This window comes from Macrotis lagotis, chromosome X (genome assembly GCF_037893015.1).
Source record: "Macrotis lagotis isolate mMagLag1 chromosome X, bilby.v1.9.chrom.fasta, whole genome shotgun sequence".
NCBI classification, from domain to species: domain Eukaryota; kingdom Metazoa; phylum Chordata; class Mammalia; order Peramelemorphia; family Peramelidae; genus Macrotis; species Macrotis lagotis.
This window is the reverse complement of record NC_133666.1, coordinates 147,742,453-147,760,640: the sequence shown is the minus strand read 5'-3', so window position 1 is coordinate 147,760,640 and position 18,188 is coordinate 147,742,453. Positions and strand designations below refer to the sequence as shown.

The window sequence follows — 18,188 nt, the reverse complement described above, 5'->3', positions numbered from 1 at the left end:
ACCCCTTAGGCCCAGCATCCACCTGGTCCTGTGGTCCTGGACAGGCCATCCAATCCCAGTCCCTTGCAAGAAGTAAAAAAGAAAATGTGTTTTATCTGACCACTCCCCCCCCATGGTCCATCCTCTCCTCCAGCACTCACATCCCTCCCTTCCCCCTGTCCTGCCCCCTTCTTACTCCAGATGTCTATACCCCATTGAGTATATATGCTGTTTCCTCTCCTAGCCACCTCTGATGAGAGCAAAGATTTCCTCATTCCCCCTTGTCTTCCCCCTTCCATATCATTGCAATAGCTCATTGAAATAAAGAAAAAACTTATTATTTGAAATATCTTGGCTTATTCCCACTCTTCTTTTTTCTTTCTCCCATTACATTTCCCTTTTTTCTATTGACTCCATTTTTACACCATATTTTATCTTCGAATTCAGCTTTCTCCTGTGCTTCAACTATAAAAGCTCCTTCTACCTGCTCTATTAACTGAGAAGGTTCATATGAGTATTATCAGTGTCATTTTTCTATGCAGGAATACATGCAGTTCATCATCATTAAGTCCCTAATATTTTCCCCCTCTCCTCCAATCTTTATGCTTCACTTGAGTCCTGTATTTGAAGATCAAACCTGTTCAGCTCTGGCCATTCCAACAGGAACATTTGAAATTCCCCTGGTTCATTGAAGGTCCATCTTTTTCCCTGGTAGAGGAAGTTCATTTTTGCTGGGTAGTTGATTCTCGGTTGCATTCCAAGCTCTTTTGCCTTCCGGCATATTATATTCCAAGCCCTATGAGCTTTTGCTGTAGTTGCTGCTAAGTCCTGTGTGATCCTGACTGCAGCTCCACGATATTTGAATTGTGTTCTTCTGTCTGCTTGTAATATTTTTCTCTTTGACTTGGGAGTTCTGGAACTTGGCTATAATAATCTTAGGGGTTGGTTTTTTGGGGTCTCTTTCTTGGGGGATTGGTGGATTCTCTCTATTTCTATTTTGCCTTCTGCTTCTAGGATATCAGGGCAATTTTCCTGTAGTAATTCTTTGAAAATGATGCCAAGGCTCTTTTCCTGATCATGACTTTCAGGTATTCCAATAATTTTTAAATTATCTTTCCTAAATCTGTTTTCCATATCAGTTGTTTTTTTCAATGAGATGTTTCACATTTTCTTCTGATTTTTCATTTTTTTGGTTTTGAAGTAATGAGTCCTGATTTCTCGTAAATTCATCACTCACCCTGAGTTCTGTTCTTTGTCTGAAGGATTTGTTTTCCTCAGAGAGTTTTTCTTATCTCTTTTTCCATTCTGGGGCCAATTTTGCTTTTTAAAGCATTCTTCTCCTCAATAACATTTTAAACTGTTTTATCCATTTGACCTAAGCTGGTTTTAGCATGTTATTTTCTTCAGCATTTTTTGGATTTCCTTGACTAGGCTGCTGACTTCATTTTCATGTTTTTCCTGCATCTCTCTCATTTCTTTTCCCAGTTTTTCTTCTAACTCCCTCATTTGATTTTCAGTCATTTTTGAGCTCTGTCATAGCCTGATCCCAATTTCTGTTTTTCTTGGAGTCTTTAGATGCAGGAGCTTGTGTTTCTTCATCTTCAGACTGAGAATATTGATCCTTCTTGGGATCATAGATAATGTATTTCTCAATGGTGTTCCTCTTTTTTCTCTGCTTGCTCATTTTCCCAGCCTAAGCCTGTTTTTGGGCTGCTTCCTGAGCTTTTGGGACATTCCCACAAGGGTCTCAGTGTGTGAGGCTCTGTCCTCCCATCTGGTCTGTGAATGACCCTTGCTGTTCTATGGGGGGGTGCCTAGACTGTGATCAGGATCTGAATGTGTTCAGATCCCCAGAGTCCTGTTCCAGGGGCAAAGGACAGAGCTTGGCAGTCTCTCTTCACTCCCCTCCCTCAGCTCAATGGGCTCATGCCCTGGGGGTGCCTGCTTATGTTTCCTGGATCTGGAATGCAGTGGCCATTCTGCTGGCTGTGTGCCCTGAGGGCTGGACTTCATGTGTTTGCTGTGGCAGAGGTCCCCCACTGTTCCCCCAATTTGTACCCGGTGCTCCCTGGGGCATAGCTCAGGAAACTCCCCAGCCGCTGTGAGCTGCGGTTCCCAGAGCCCTGGGGCTGCCTCTAGGAGGCTGAAGTTCTTTCGCTCTGGCCGGCCACTCCTCTGGTGGGCCGCCCCCTCCAACCCCGGTTAGCAGAGCCTTTCTGTTCTTTTCCAGGTTACCTTGAGTAGGAGACCTGCCTCACTGGGTCCCTCTGTGGGTTCTGTCTCTCGAAAATTTAGTTTTGAAGATTTATGAGAGTGCCTAAGACATGATCCGCTCTTGTCACCCTCCTTGCAGGTCTTTTGATAGCATTAGAAGATGACTCTTTTAATTGGAAATTGAGGAGATGCTCATTTATTGGGAAATAGCTGAAAAAATTATGGTATATGAATGTTATAGAATATTATTGCTCCATAAGAAACCATGAATCGGGGTGGCTAGGTGGCGTAGTGGATAAAGCACTGGCCTTGGAGTCAGGAGTACCTGGGTTCAAATCTGGTCTCAGACACTTAATTATTACCTAGCTGTGTGGCCTTGGGCAAGCCACTTAACCCTATTTGTCTTGCAAAAACCTAAAAAAAAAAAAAGAAACCATGAATGGTCAGACTCTAGAGAAGCATGGAAAGAATTACAGGAACTGATGCTGAGCAAAGGGATCAGAACCAAGAGAATGCTGTACACATTAACAACAACATTGTGAGTTGATCAACTTTGATGGATGCAGCTCCTCTCAGCAGTTCAGAGATTAGAACAAACCTGGGAGACCTTGTAAAGAACAATGCTATCCAAATCCAAAACAAAACAAAACTAACTATAGTGTCTGATTGAACACTATATTCATTTTTTAAAAATTTCTCTTATGTTTTTCCTTCCTATCTCATGTTTTCTTTCTTTTCCCTTACTCTTAATTCCTCCTACAGAAAATGACTAATATGTAAACATATTAAACACAAATATACATGTACAATGTTCCCTAGGTTGTTCATCACTGAGGGGAGGGGCATGGGAAGGAAGGGTGGAAGGAAATTATATAGCTTATAAATATGCTTGTGGATGAATTTTGAAAAATTTTCATAGAATGTATTAGGAAAAATAAGATAAAATATCAATTAGGAAAAAATGATGACTCTTGTTTTACTGTTAAAGGAGTCATCTCTAAAGACCTCTTCAAATGCTAATTGGTTTGATTACCAAGGAATTCTCTAGTATTTTGACAGTTCCCTCCCCAGTTCCCTAATTTCATCAATAAGAGGATTTATGAAATAGGGGAGTTTCCAGTCACTTGTTATAGAAATGTAAGTTAAATTTATTCATTTTTGACAGCCCTTATACACTGTGTTCCAAACATCTCTGGCCTCTGTGAATTTGCAAATGCTGTCCCTCCCTCCTCGAATATACCTTTCTTTTTCTTTTCCTTTTTCTTTCTTATTTTTTTTTTTTGGTAAGGCAATGGGACTACATGACTTACCCAAGGTCATACAGCTAAGTATTACCTGTCTGAGACCAAATTTGATCTCAGGTCCTCCTGAGAGGTAGGTGCTCTATCCACTGCATCAGCTAGCTGCCCCTGAATGCAACTTTCTTTATCCTTTATTTTCTCCTTTCAGAATATTTATCATTTTCTCTGTGAAATCTTCCTTGATGACCACAATGTGAGTTTCTCTGTTTTCTGTTTATCTTTGTATATATATATGTATATATGATATATCTCTGTCTCTATCTCTATCTCTATCTCTATCTGTCTCTGTCTCTGTCTCTGTCTCTATCTACATCTATATCTACATTATCTATATCTATATCTATAGCTATCTGTCTATCTATCTATCTATCTATCTATCTATCTATCTATCTATCTATCTATCTATCTAGTGTTCTCCAATTAGAATTTGAGTATTTTGAAGACAAGGAATGTTTTTTCCTTATTGTAGTCCTAGTTTCATTATGATGACTTGCACATAGTAGGAGCTTAACAAATTCTTACTGTACTTTAATTGAATCTTGCCAGTGGTTATTAGCAGAGTGCCAAGCATAGAGTTAAGTGTTTATTTCTTGTCAACAGACTTCCCTTTGTCCTTCTCTTATTCTACTTTATATCACACTTACTGTAAATGTCCTATCTTCCTGTGAATTTATAAACTCCATTTTTTGTTTGTTTGTTTTTGTATCCCCAGGACCCAACTGATGATGTCTTTTTTTTAACCTGTGATTTCATTGGTATAGGTTGATGGTTCTTGAAGAGGACATGTTGAGATAGAAATAGCTATATTGAAAATTGTATAAACTTGCATATGGGTGACTCTCAAAACAGTGCTATGGATGAAAAAGAAAAACAAAAGTAAAATAATTTTTTTCCACCATTATAATTAATGTCTATTTAAAAGTCCTCAAAGAGGAAAGCAGATGTGTCTCTAGTTTTAGGCTGATCTGAGATGATTCTCTAATATGTTTTTCTTTTTTTTCTTAATATTTTGTTTTTTTTTTCAACTACATGAAATGGTAGTGTTTACCAATTTCTTTGGCAAGATTTTGAGTTTTACATTTTTCCCCTCTCTTCCTTCTCTTCATCTACTCCCTAATAGAAAGCAATCTGTTATAGGCTCTATATTTATAACCATGCTAGATAATAGATACATATTGATCATATTGTGAGAGAAGAATCATATCCAAAGGGAAGAAAGAAAACATTAGAGAGAAAAAAATGGACATAATATATGACAACTTTTAAATATTGAAGGTAAGCTTTGTTCTTCATTTAAGCTGAATGGTTCTTTCTCTGGATATGGATGGTATTTTCCACTGTCTTAAAACTGACTTTTATTATTGTACTGCTGAAATGAACAAGTCCATCATAGTTGATCATCACCCTAGTTGTTTGTTAGAAGCACAATAATTTATGAGAATCACTTGTTTAGGGGATGCTCTCTTTCAGTACATATATAGAACCTATTTTGAACCTTTGAACCATAGAAAGGTACCTGATTTCAATTCAATTTAATCCATTGTAGGAGTAAAGTGACTGACTCAGTCACATAGCCTGTATATGTATCAGAATTAGGACTTGAACCAAGATTTTCTTGACTCACAGACTTTCTATGTGTCTGATATGTCATGCTGTATCTTTTTTTGCATTGCTAGAACATGTCACAGTACCTTTGATTGGTGGGGGGCTTGAATTGAACTGAAACCAGAAAGGTAAGACAGGTGAAATTAGTCACTGTTATCAATATCCATGTTAACCACAAGAGGTCACTGTTAGCAATGCAAAGAATATTAGTTTGAAGTTTGAAGTCCCTTATTTGGATTTGGTCATTCTCTAACTGCTATGAGCTCTCCATCATCAAACACATAATAGGGATCATTATTAGTAGTTTCAGTGATATAGATATTACAATTAAACATGATATTTATTTTAACTTGAAGCACAAATCCAGAGTCTCATCTCTTTCTGAAGGTAACCATGGCCTTTTGGATGCTATGGTAATGGGACACCAATTTATCTAGAACATTAAAAAACAAAACAAAACATGGAATTATGATTTTATTGGAATGTGAACTGGCAAAAACCTGTAAATTACATGCTCAAATTATTGACTGGAAACACTGAGAAAGTTAAGTGACTTATCCATAGTCATACAACTAATATGAGTAGGACTTGAATAAGATTGGATAGGAACTCGCCTGAGAAAAATGTGATTTCAGAAAGCACCTCCGATTAGACAACTGGTGTCTACTGAAGAACCCGTTGACTTCTCAGACTCCTGGACTGGAAATGTTCATATTCCAATCTCAATTTTTGTGATATAGGCTCAGGAAAGGAAACATAAAACAGAAGAGGCATCCAGGAATTTGAAGTTGGGTTTGTGGTTCAGGAACATACTCTTTGCCAATATATACTTGTAGGTGCTGTGACTATTGGGGTGAAAGGAAATAGATTTTTTTCACATTTACCAAGTGAAAGCTTGTAGAATCTCAAGTGGTGTGTGTGTGTGTGTGTGTGTGTGTGTGTGTGTGTGTGTGTTTGTGTGTGAGAGAGAGAGAGGGTGTGTGTGTATGTGTGTGTGTGTGTGTGTGTGTGTGTGTGTGTGTGTGTGTGTGAGAGAGAGAGAGAGAGAGAGAGAGAGAGAGAGAGAGAGAGAGAGAGAATAGGTGAAGGGCCTTGCTCCTCTACTTATCCTGTTGCCTACCGAGTGGGAGATCGTTTTTGGTTCAGCCACCAGTCATCTTTAATATAGTTTCCCTCCCACCTCAAATCATTGGGTCAAATAATGGTTAAAAAATGACCAGAGAGGTGAAATTGCTGCAGTTCAGCACTGGAAAATCCAGTAAAAATTTTATCATGAAACAAGATGAAAATAATTCCTGAAAAAGGCTAGTGAAACACTGCAAATATTATGGAGTAGAATAAATGCTATAGAATGATAAAGAAGCTTCTAAAGCTGATGTTACTCAGAAATTTTTTGTTTTAACTGGTTATTATTGATCCTTCATTTTGAAGAGGAGCAATAACATCATATTTAATGTTTTGACTGGTTTAACTAGCAGTGCTGAAGTGGGTGGGGGTAGTAATTCCAGAACCAAAAGGAAAAATTAAATAATTACAGCAAGATTTCACGTTGCAAGCCTGCTTCATCAGGTCAAGGAAATATAATCTCAATGACTTAACAACTTATTACCTAAATGACTTAGATGGACTACCCCAAACCAGCCAAATCACAAGATGTCTTCCAGATGAGAATAAAAAACACAGGTATAGTGGAGGGAGACTCATTTCATCTTCAAAGACCTGTATTTCAAGTTGTTTGATGTGGAGTGGTCAGTAAGCTGAATGAAAAGAGTGGATACTGTTTTGAAGGTATGACAGTAATTATAATTTCAGCACACTTGAAGATGAAGAGATGAACAGAACACATCAAAGTATGAAACTGACAGCATTTGTAACAACAGATGTTTTTCAGACACATCAATCATTCTCTTTCTGAACAAAAATAGCCTTTCTGAAAAAAAAAAAAACTAAAGAAGCCCACTACCTCTCAGAATCTAAAATATAGAGGTTCTAAAATATATGAAAAGGTAGCCATATATGTTCAGTGTCAATTTAATTTTTTAACTCTTCAATTAATAAAAATGTCTTTGTTTTCTTTTAATGTCCTCTTCCATTTCTTAAGAAAGAAAACCAAATCTCTTTTAACAAACAGACATAGTTAAGCAAAGCAGATCCTTGTGCCGGTCATGTTAAAAAAAACCCATGTCTCAATCTGTACCCTTCTTTCTATAGGAGAAAGGTAGCAAAATTCATCAGTTAATGTCTATTTGAAGATCTAAATGAAAGGAAAAATATTAAGGAGACCTGATCCCACTTTACTTGGGCCACAGACATCAACAATGTGCAGTTTACTTTTAATGGTTTTGTAGATGTCATCATTAAAAAAAGCTTAAAGGAATGGGGGCTTTATTAAGTGAAGTGGATGTTGTCTGGAGCATTGAGAACCAGACTTCTGGTGTCCCATGGGATAGCAGCCAGTGTGAAGGGGATAGGTTGACAGCAGCATGAGGAATCTTAACACACTTCAACACAATCTTCTATAATAGGGATATCTGTTAACTGGCATGTCATGCTGAAATAAGACACTAGAAATGGAATAGCTTCAAAGTCTTCAAAGTGTGATTTGATTATCACAATTGGGATTTCATAATCTCAAATACTTCAGGCTGTTATAAATGTGAAGCTGCATTCCAGGACTTCAATATGTAACTTTGGTTTTTTCCTCTTTTAAAAAGCCATCACTTGGGGCGGCTAGGTGGTACAATGAATAGAGCACCAGCTTTGGAGTCAGGAGTACCTGGGTTCAAATCTGACCTCAGACACTTGATAATTACCTAGCCGTGTGGCCTTGGGCAAGCCACGTAGCCCCATTGCCTTGAAAAATCTAAAAAAAATCCATCACTAGTCCATTTAACAAATTTTTCCAGTCAAGTGTATAACTTTTTAAAATTTATTTTATTTGTAAAAATAATTTTATTTAAAAACAAAATTTAAGAAATCCTACCTCTTTGCACATGAAACAACCAGCTCATCTTGCAATTATTCTGCTGTATAGGAAACTCTTTGTTTTAAACTTGGCATGGTCCAAATTTAATATTAACACCACTTTTTAAAAGTTATTTTATGTTATTTTGACTGTCATGGAATTTTTGAATGACGATTATGTCAATATACTGTTCAAAGTACTACCATAATATCTAAGATGCAATAATATTAGAGATTTTTTCCTATACTATCACAAAATGCAAATTTTTCTGTGCCAAGTCACAGTACCTGTAATTCAGGAGGTTTCCCTGATTACTTCTCTAATATGTTTCCCTAATATATTCTCAAATACAAATAAAAACTGAATTTCTAGCTAATTCAGGATTTTATATTGTATCCTTCTACTTCCATGGATTCATGCAGGCTTGCCCAAAGTCACACAGCTAAGCAATTATTAAGTGTCTGAGGCTAGATTTGAACTCAGATTCTCCTGACTCCAGGGCCAGTGCTCTATCCACTTCATCACTTAGCTGCCCCCACCCCCCCCAGGCATTTTCTAATTCTTAGAACACCTTCCCTCCACACCTTTTCCATCAGAATTTCTCTCATCAAAGCTGACCTAACTCAGGTACAACTTTCTCCAAACTGAAACCTTTTCTCTTTCTGAATATGATCTCTTTCTTCTCAGTTTCTTAGAACCCTTTGTCTCAATCTTTCTCTTTTACTTATCACACATACTACCTTATTTGTGTACAAGCCTAAATTCCCTGAGAGCAGGACAGTGCCTTTTTTCCTCTTCTATATCATAGAATCTTAGAGATAGAAAGGACTTTAGAAATAATTTAATCTATAGGCACCAGATCTCCATTTTACAAATGAAGAGCACAGAGATACACCTAACATGGAACAACTAGTTAATGGCAGAGCTGGGACTAGAATCCATTCTCTTACTCTTCCAAACAATGCTCTTTAAAAAGGAAAGATATATGCAATACAACTTTATTAATATATAAATGGTGGGGCAGCTAGGTGGCACAGTGGATAGAACACCAGCCTTAGAGTTAGGAGGACCTGAGTTCAAATCTAGCCTCAGACACTTAATAATTGCCTACCTGTGTGACCTTGGGCAAGTTACTCAACCCTGCTGCCTTGCAAAAAAACAAAAAAAAAACCCTAAAAAAAGATATAAGTGAAAAGGAAATGGTAATAACAATGACAAATAATATTCACTGCTTAGTATTGTGATGTGACTGCAGTAGTCTTACATTTGAGACTCATTACAAGTCCAAAACCTGAATTATATGTGTATGTGTGTGTGTGTGTGTTTATGTATATGTTTAAGTTCACTCTGAAACCTTCAATATCCCAGAGATGTCACAAGACGAAGCACATAATAAAATGGAAACCATAAGTTACCTCTGACAGGATAAACTTTTCCCTATAAAAAGACCTCTGACCCTAGACTCTAGCTAGCTTCATTCCCTTACAATTAGTCAATCAATAAACATTTATTACACTGGCTTTGTGCTGTGTCATTATCTTCATCAGGGAGTTCAATTGTCTGAATAATCTTCAAATCCTGCTCATACTGAGTTGCCAGGGTTGGGTTTATGCCAACCTCTGGAGATGCAAGGGCAGGCAAGGCAATGAACTTCAAATTAACATATCCAATAAACTTTCTAGGCAGACAAAGGAAGGGCTTTGCTACATTATCATGACATTTGAGTAAAGTGTCATAACATTGGGGATTCTTTTTTCCCATGGAAGTCAATGGATTTTGCCTTAACTTTTCTGTCCTCAACACTCACTTTGTTGCCATAAAACACTAAAGGGAAATATTCACATACATTTAGAGGTTTTTATGTGAGTTAGGTGCATTTTTTTGATTTTTTTTTGCAAGGCAACAGGGTTAAGTGGCTCACCCAAGGCCACACAGCTAGGTAATTATTAAGTGCCTGAGGTCGGATTTGAATTCAGGTCCTCCTGACTCCAGGGCTGGTGCTCTATCCACTGTACCACCTAGACGCCCCTAGGTACATTTTTGATAGCATTTTTTCCCAATTGTATATCTAGACAATGTTTAGTATTCACAGTTAGGTACTTCCTTTTAAATAACAATGTTATACCAAACAATATAATGACACACTGAGATTGGGTACAACAACTATTTCTTAGTTTCCCAAATTTCTCTTAGTCTCTTTACAGTGTATATTGAATTTCATTGGGCTTCTGGTATGAAACCCTTTAGTGGTTACATACTTCTTGTATTCACAGGTGACATCAGCAATTAATAAAAGTTTGAACTGATCTTGGGACTCTCTTTGGGTGGCATCATGATAGTTTCTTCTTCATCTGCCTGCCCACCTTGCCCTTCCACCTATGTCAGCTGGTCTCTGTGCTTCCAATGCTTTTTTAACTTCCAGCATGCTGGTACTTTCTTCCCTGTCTCCCCAAATCTAACTTCCTCATGCCACACCCACATCCATTTCCCATCTTTTGCTCTAATAGCAGTAACCAAATCAGGAGTACCATTGCTTCTGGAAAGGGCATATGAATTGCCTGTGATTATAGTCACTATCCCTGTGACTTCTAAGAACAAAAAACTCTTCCATGGTCAAACTTCCTTACTTACATATGCTGTTACCCTAAGAAGAAGGTATGCATATTAAAAGCAAAAACTGTCTTTCTTTTCTATTTATATCCCCAATACTTAGCAAAGTGTCTAGTACAGATAAACACATCTATCTATCTATATCTATCTATCTATCTATCTATCTATCTATCTATCTATCTATCTATCTATCATCTATCTATCATCTATCTTTATACCTTTCTATCTGTCTGTCTGTCTGTCTACCTATTTACCTATCTCTTTCATTCACAGCTTCTCATGTAGAAAGGGAGAAAAATGGTTATTGATAACTACTCCAACTGCATAACAACAGAAAAGTGATTTCAATTTAGTCTTTACCAAGGTTGTATCTAAACTTGTCTCTTTTCCAAGGAAATCAGCTTTCAGGGACAATGAATGGAAATCAATTTACTTTCTTCATGCTGTGCTATGTTGACGGAATTTATAGTCATCCTTTTGTAGCCTTCTTATTCCAGATGGATAAATTGCATTGATAAAATATAGTTTTACTTGAGCTTCTAAAAAGAGACAACTAAAAGGACCTGTTGAGCTTGAGACACATTGGCAGTATCTACAGGAAACTGATTTTGAACATAGCAGTCTGTTTAGACAACAGGCTGTATGCTGAATATCATCTCTACAATGGTAGAATTGACTTTGAACTTTCAAGTAAATAATGTGTGTGTGTATGTGTTTGAGCATATCATATGTGTAAGATATCTTTTATCTATGTAAGATGTGTACTTTGCATGGATTGTCTAAAGATATGGACAAATGGCTTGAAGGTAGGCACTGAAAGATATTGTAGAGATTTTGCTGCCATTTTCTAAGGGATAATAAGATTTTTTGCCTTAGGGAGCAGGGATCATTAGGCTATCTGCTCTGTTCTTCTCTGAGAGAAATGCTTTTATCAATCACCTAAAATCCTACTGATCTAGTGCAACATTTGTTCAGAACAAAAAGCTGATTTCTGAGCTATTTTCTCTTAAGCAGGGCAAGGTGCCCCCCAGTTTTCACCTAGTGACTTGGTCCCATTCTGGCTACACAAAAGACCATTACAAATAGTAAACAAAAAGTAAACCTATGTATACAAATGGATAGCAAAGAGAACTATAGAAGTTATAAAGGATAGAGTATAACAGAATATATAAAGATTGAATAAACTTTTTAAATGGGAGCCAGATGAGATCTCACCCAAACAAAAGAGGTCTTGTTTCCATCCTTGTGGAGTCTCTAGAGAGGCAAACTGGAAATCAGTGATATGTTGAAGAACCAGTCTTCTCTACAGATCTGCCAGAGAACTTAACTTTCTCCTTGAAACTAACCCTGTATAGGTTCTGGAACTAAGAAGGAATGAAGAAGAATGTTTCTTCTTTCCAAAGTTTTAGCACCAACTCTGCCTTTCACACAAGCATGATTGTCATAAGCGGCACTATTTCAATCAATTGGGACAATCTCATGCAAAATGTTCTTATCTTGCCTAGAAAACTGGCTTTAGGTATCAAGAGATTTAGTGTGTTAGGATGATCTGGATTCAAGGATTACCTCTTGACACAAAAGAGATATGTGATTCTGAGCAATTTATAACCTAGGATTACAGATAATTCTCTGAGACTAAGTTATGGAGTACTCATTGATCTGTATTGGTAGAAGGACTATCCTTATTAGGAGTTTACTATGTTAATAAAATTATAGGTCTCATCCAAAAAATAATATATCTATCTATGCTCTTTTTAATATTGATATTCCTATATATATCTACCCTTAAATCCATTTACATTCCCATACATATGTGTGCATACACACAATATAATGCATTTTGTGGGGCAGATAGGGAAAAAGTGTCAGAATTTGTTATTTTATTGGTCTGGAAATCCCATTGATAGAAGACTGGCAATTTGCTTATAATTTAGAGTCATGGAAAGTTGCCCTGGAGGCATACAGGGTGAATTAGCTGTAGCTCCATAGCTAGCATGAATTAGAGATAGGACTTGATTGCAGGCCTTCCTAGGTCCACGGCTAGTTCTTGAGTCTTCTATTTACTTTGCCAGACTTTCTCATATATATATGTGTATATATATATATATATATATATATATATGCATGCATATATGTACATATATCATCTACATTGTATACATAAACATTGTACTTCTTTTAAATTAAGGGACATGCTCTGTTTAATTTCATCAAAATTTATAGAAATATATGTATATGTACATGCATATGTGTAATATATATAAACACATGCATATGCATCTATACGCACATATGTGCATAAACACATTGCCTGGGTAACATCTGTGTGTGTGTGTGTGTGTGTGTGTGTGTGTGTGTGTGTGTGATTAACAGAGTCTCTAGTAGTTCAGGGTAGTGAGTCACCATGGTTCTTTGGAATTAATTACTGAACTTCATCTAGCCAGGAAGGACACTAGGGGAAACATAGTATTATATCCTTGTCTTCCTTCCTTCAGTACAGCATGTCTCTTGTTTTCTACTTGGTTAAGCTCAGAAAGATAGAAAGTTGTAAAGCTGTTAAAGCTTCATTGACCCGAGTCATTTTGGCTGCTTGGAAGAACTCTCAATCTGAACCATTAGGAGAGGAAGCTGAGCAAAGGCTATGTTTGGCCTCTTCTCTGGTAAACAGAGCATTCTTTGGCTGAACTTGTTTGAAATGTTAACACCATTTAATGACCTGCCTATCAATCACTCTGGAGGGAAAACTGTCCTTATTTGAACTTGCTTGGAAATATAAACTGATGTTTAAGTGTGTAGACCTGAGTGTGTGTGTGTGTGTGTGTGTGTGTGTGTGTGTGTGTGTGTGTGTGTGTGCTTGCCAACAAATGTGTTCACTTTTACCTCTTAAAAGCAGATTTGCTTAAAAAGCAGATAAAAAAAGATTCTACTGAATATAAAGAATGAAATGAAAGAGAATGCCAACATCCTAATTCATGTTGAGGCAAAACAGCTCATCCTATCAATGTGATAAGAAGGAAAGAGGACTGAATTTGTAGTCAGTGGTTCAGAGTTTGAGTTTTGCTTTATTACTGACTGCCTGTGTCACCATTAATAAGGTACTTGACCTTTTGAAATCTCAATTTCCTCATGTATAAAAATAAGGAATTTCAGTGATTTCTAAGATTGATTCCAGCTCTCAGTCTCTGATCCTATTGTTCAGAGATGTTAAAGGATGAAGCAGTTTCCATTGCTGAGTGTATACCTCCAAGGAAGTAAAAATCTGTTGGAAAGTTGCTAATATGCTTACATATTCATAGGAGTTCTTTTCTGAAAACAAAATACTAGAAAAAAAGTGGGTACTCACTAATGAAGTAATTTCTTCACAATTTGTGACATAGTAATGCAATAGAATATTGTTGCTTCATACAAAATGATGAAAATGGGGGTTTTAGAGAAGCTTGAGAAAACTTGCATGAACTGATGCAGGATAAAGTGAGTAAAACCAGAAAATGAATATACACAGTGACTAGAATAATATAAATAAAAAGTTCAAAAAGTCAAACTTTGAGGAATTGTCATTACCAATCTTGACTAATGAGAAGCCAGGAGGAAATATATTTCCCTTTCTCCTTGAAGAGATGTGGGTCTGTGGATTTGAATGACACAATCAGTTATCATTTACTATGACACAGTCATTTATCATTGGCTTTGATTAACTGTTTCTCTTTGCTGTAAAGGGTAGTTCACTCTGGGGTATTAGAGGGAATTAATTAGGTGAAGTAATTGTGATATAAAAAAATCAATTAAGTGTTTTTTTAGGAAATGTGTAAGACAGTAAGGGAGACATTTTGAAACAGTTTGCAAGGGAACTCATTGTTCAAATATAAGGACAGCTAGTAGGCATCTGACTGCAAACTTGCCACTAGACCTTTATAGAATTGCTCAGTTCTTTGTCCTAATGACCTGTGTACAACTCTAGATCAGGTTATCCAGGTGCATTATGAACATACTAAGAAGAATCATGCATGTCTCTAAAACTATAATATATCTAAAATTAGAAAAAAAAGAATTGTATAGCATGAGAATGTCTGATTAGATTTGACTTCACTAGGCAAGTTCTGGGTCCCCCTTTACTATCTGACTCTGAGGAGGTTTTGATCAGGTCTTGGATTCTCAGAAAGTAATTAGGTTTTCCAACTACCAACTTTAAATTTTCATGTCAGTCATTTGTGAATTAGATGCTGAAAAATAAGATACTTTTGACTAGGTTTAATCTGAATGCTGCTTTTACATTTTCTAACTACAAATGCCCTGAATTCTGTTTCCTTTCTTTCAGCAAAAACCCTCCTCATTTAACAGATGAGGAAACTGAGACCCATAGAAGTAAAGTGACTTACTGAATAGATAATTAATATGAAATTAAGAAATGAAAATGAGCACACCTGGTTTATCATGATCGAGCATGATAGCATCGGGAAATGGGATTGTAGTCATATTTTGATAACTACAGAAGGTATGGGGACAAACGCACAGAAAGCAGAGAGACAAGCAGCCAAAGGGGCTTGGTTCCAGATGGCAAGAGGATTGAGGATGGATTGGTGAAGGAAGGCAGGAAGTGTGAGGAAGATAATGGAGGGTGAGGAGGTAAAGAGTATGACTCACTTAACCACAGATTAGAGTTGGGAGCACTGGGCAGCATGGAACCTAAGAAAATGAGTTCTGGGAAGCAGGAATTTGAGGTTTCATTTTGATAAGTTTTATTTGGGAAAGAGACTAACTCTTATCTATGCCACCATGGGGTTAGTCATTAACATATTCAAATCATATTGAAGTTGTCAGTAAAGCTTTAAAGTTAACATATCCATATCAACTCAAATTTATCAACACCATTTGGTCAGTCTGCTGCCTGGAATTTGCCTGGGATTTACATATGATAGGACAAAGAGGTTCTGAGGGCAAAGTCTAGAAGGCATTTCCTGATTTAGCATGTATTACCAGGATGTGAATTTTGGTTAATACATGATACTTTCTGTAAATTATACTCCTTTGATCTTTGAGATTTGTATGTCACTTCAAGTTCCACTTCTGCAATCTTACTTTCTGCTATTGTTCCTTTGAACTGTCTACGAACTTACTCTACTGACTAGTAAGGAATGGATTGTCAGGAGGACCAGAAAAAGATACATTTTGAACACACTTGTTAAAGGTCACACAGGTAATAAGTTGTAAAACCAGATCTGATACAAATACAAATCTAATATAGCTACATCAATATTTGGCACATAGTAAATGTAATTTCATTTCTTCTTACATTGTATTAGTTTTACCACAATTACTGTATTTTCGACTATCAAAAATTTTTTTTGGAAAGGAGTTTCTCATGTGCTTTAGCTTCAGTAGATATATCTTTACAAATTTTAGAATAACATATAGTGAACACAAAATCTCAGTCATAAACCTTTTCCTCTTTGATACCTTTTTATTTGGGGGGTGGGGATGGGGAGGAAATCTTTCCCTCAAGAAAGGATTCCTCTTTTTCTTCAGAAGTTGAGGAAATTCTGACTGAGCTTTTTTTTGGCCTAATTCAAGTCACTCATGTCTAGTAGAAATTGTCTCTCCTAGGTAATGGCTATGCCTTTCTGTTTTGGTTTGAGTTACTATGTCCTCCTGGCTTCTAATGACCTGTCTGATTTCACTGTCTTTATTTTATTTTTTAAAATTTTATTTATTTTAGACAATGGGGTTAAGTGACTTGTCTAAGGTCACACAGGAAATTATTCAGTGTTTGATGCCAATTTGAACTCAGGTCCTCCTGACTCCAGGATTGGTGCTCCATTCACTGCACCACCTAGCTGCCCCCCCCCTTAAAATTTTATTTATTTAAGATTTCACTGTCTTTATGTGCCTTGGTCCTAGATTGCTCACCTGTCTCCAGATCCTTGGCTGTACTTTAATTTAATAAGCACAGATTCATTCCCAGGTCTCTTTGTTAGAAAATTTCATTATTATGATTTTACCCATCCTGATCCTTTACTCTTTATCCAGACCATCCTTTTCCATGGTTCCAGAAATGACTAGGTATTTATTTTAAAATGAAATACTACTTTTTATTAATGAATTCATCAGGAAGGAAACCAAAGTTGTTTCAATGTTGCTATTTTTTAAGGTAACAAATAAACTCCCAGGAAAATGGTAGAGCTGTTTCTCTTAACTAAATTCTACCCTATCCCACCCAAAATAATGTCTTAAATAAAGAAAAACATCAATATTAAAAAAGACTAACAGTTAATGTCAAAAAAGATAATGTAAACAAAGATAAGGTACTTAAATCCAAATAAATAAGTAATCCCCTTTCCCTATCTTGCTTCTCCCCTATCACCTGAAGGTGTTTTTGATGCTGCTTACCTTTCTTATACTTTATAGTGCAGGCCCCATTTAGAAAAGACCACTAGTTAGTTACTACAGTGGTTACCATATGGGTTGGGAAGCTAATATTTCTGTACCTTTAAGTGTTTGATTCTCAAACAGGAAAAAATGGGAGGGAATTGTACAAGTGAATTGAAACTACTTTAGGAGAGAAAAGGAAAAAAAAACATGAATTGTGGAAAAGGAATCAGTTGTGCTGCAAGTCAAAGCTCAAGTTGTAAATGTTAGAAAGAAATTTGAAGAATAAATTTCATGGTTGACATGCTGCAGGGCAGCTAGTATAAGTAGCCACATGACGAAAATATTTCAGAATATATTTCTATTTTTGCTTACCCTACTGAAAGTGAACAAGATCAAACCCCAGGCAAAATTGTGAGCACTGCAAAGTTTAATTTCTCTTTCTCTAGATTGTAAAGTCTTTGTATTTGATTGGAACCTTTTGTGGTTTCCTGAGGAAGAATTCGGAGAAGACTGCAAAATTGATTAGAGAATAGAGCTCTTCTGCTGAGTACCTGATCTCTACCTCAATATCTGTCATATGAAAAGGACACTGGGGTAAGAGAGCTCTTTGAGAGTTTTTTTTTTTTTTAGTTTTTTGCAAGACAATGGGGTTAAATGATTTGCCCAAGATCATACAGCTAGGTAAATTATTAAGTGTCTGAGGCCAAATTTGAACTCAGGCCCTCCTGACTCCTGGGCCTGTGCTCTACCCACTGTACTACCTAGCTGCCCCTCTTTAAAATTTTAGAGAAGTAGCTATAGTGGTGGGACTGACTACAGAAAGGTTGAGATGCTTAAAATGAAAAGGCAACAGTTGCTCTTTTTCTCATAAGAGTAGAGACTCAAGGCTCCCTAAGAGCTATCCTTGGTGCTAGCCTCAGACCTTGGCATTGAAATCCCAATAATCCACTAAGGCCTTGACTCTTCTTACTTGAGTCCTTCCTTGTCTATTAACTCTCCTAAGAGCCTTAACTAGATGGACAAGTCTTTGGTACTCTTGCTCTGTCCAGAAACCCATATATTCAAATCTTACTTCTTGATTAAATCCTGCCTGATTGTGAAGTCTCATCTGCTTCTCATTCTATCTGATTCTCTATACTTCAGGTTCA

General features: G+C 36.7%; 1 long non-coding RNA gene and 1 pseudogene across 1 annotated transcript in view; both read left to right on the top strand.

The window, feature by feature from the left end:
* The window catches only part of LOC141501374 (uncharacterized), a 40,506-nt gene extending 22,530 nt beyond the window's left edge, over nucleotides 1-17,976 (top strand). Inside the window, exon 5 of the long non-coding RNA XR_012472220.1 lies at nucleotides 17,487-17,976. This is a non-coding gene — a long non-coding RNA (uncharacterized LOC141501374). The remainder of the gene's footprint in view (nucleotides 1-17,486) is intronic.
* LOC141503313 (guanine nucleotide-binding protein G(i) subunit alpha-3 pseudogene) lies at nucleotides 6,312-17,451 on the top strand (annotated as a pseudogene).
* Nucleotides 17,977-18,188: the final 212 nt, after the last annotated feature.